This window comes from Echinops telfairi, unplaced genomic scaffold (genome assembly GCF_000313985.2).
Source record: "Echinops telfairi isolate 266 unplaced genomic scaffold, ASM31398v2 ScPeMD7_7417;HRSCAF=8455, whole genome shotgun sequence".
Classification (NCBI taxonomy): Eukaryota; Metazoa; Chordata; class Mammalia; order Afrosoricida; family Tenrecidae; genus Echinops; species Echinops telfairi.
The window spans coordinates 8,133,264-8,134,491 of record NW_022111317.1 but is presented as its reverse complement, the minus strand read 5'-3'; positions in this window follow the sequence as shown (position 1 = coordinate 8,134,491).

Below are 1,228 nucleotides of genomic sequence, written 5' to 3'. Positions count from 1 at the left end.
GGGGAGCGGCGCGCGGCGCTTTTCCAACTTTGCCCAACTTGTGCCCCAACTCCCGCGACAGAGCTGCGCGCCTGGGCGCGACGCCTCGCCTCCCCGCGCGCCCCCGGCTGCCCCGCTGGCTCCCGGAGGCCCCGCTCCTCACCGTGACACCCCCTTGACGGCGCCGCGCCCAAGCCCTGCCACCCACGGCCCCAGCTCCCCGCGCGCGCCCCGCGCTCCTACCTGCGCGCTCAGCCCCAGGGCACGGCCATCGCCCGCGGGGGCCCGAGGTCGCGGTGCGGTGGCTGCTGGAGCGGCGAGCCCGGGCGGGGCGGGTCCGGCAGGCAAGCACTGCAGTCCCCACGGCGGAGCTGCTCCGAGTGGCCAGGCCCCCGCGCGCGGAGGCGGCTCTTGTAACTCGGGTCGGCGGGCGGGTCCGCTCGGAGCGCTGGGGAGAGGGCGGGGCCGGGCGGGGCCGAGCGGGGCCGGGCCGAGCCCTGGGGCCGAAGCAGAAGGGACCCCGGAGCTGGCTGCTGGGGAGGCCAGCCAGAGGGCGCAGGCAAGCCCCCCACTCCCCTCCAGCGCCCCCCGTCCTGTCCCAGGCCTGGAGTTACACCGGCTCTGTGCAGTGTGTTGCCTGACGGCTCTAAGGTTCACCTTAGAGCTGAGCTATAAATGCACCCCATCTTGCAGGCGCGGCCGAGGGGGCCAGAAAACGGACCAGGTGGAAGGGAGTGTTGGGGTGATTCAGCCCCTACTTGTAGCCAGACGCCAACCTGTCTTCTCAACACAGACCAATTTACTTCGAACCCCAGGCCCCAATCTCTTAACTCCATTCCATGTGGCTGTGCCCACTTCTCACCTTCCCTCTTCCTGGGGGTAGAGGGGCGGTGAGGGGGAAATCAGCCCCCTCCCCCATAGAACTGGCCTGGAAACGCAAGCCCCACCTCCCTGAGTCAGCCATCCAAAAGCCTTACAGAGCTTCCTGTGACTGCTGTAGTGACCCAGGAGCCAGACCCAGGGCCCAGGACACAGACTACACACACACACATCCAGGACCCCAAGCCTAGGAGTCAGGCCACAAACCCAGCAGTTAGATTCAGGCCCAGGCTACACAGACCTCAAGAGAAGACCCAGGACCCAGGAGTCAAGACCCAGGGCTCAGGAGTCACACCCAAGAGTTAGACCCAGACCCATGACCCACAGGTCAAGACTCAGACTCAGGTCCCAGGATGTAGACCCAAGAGTC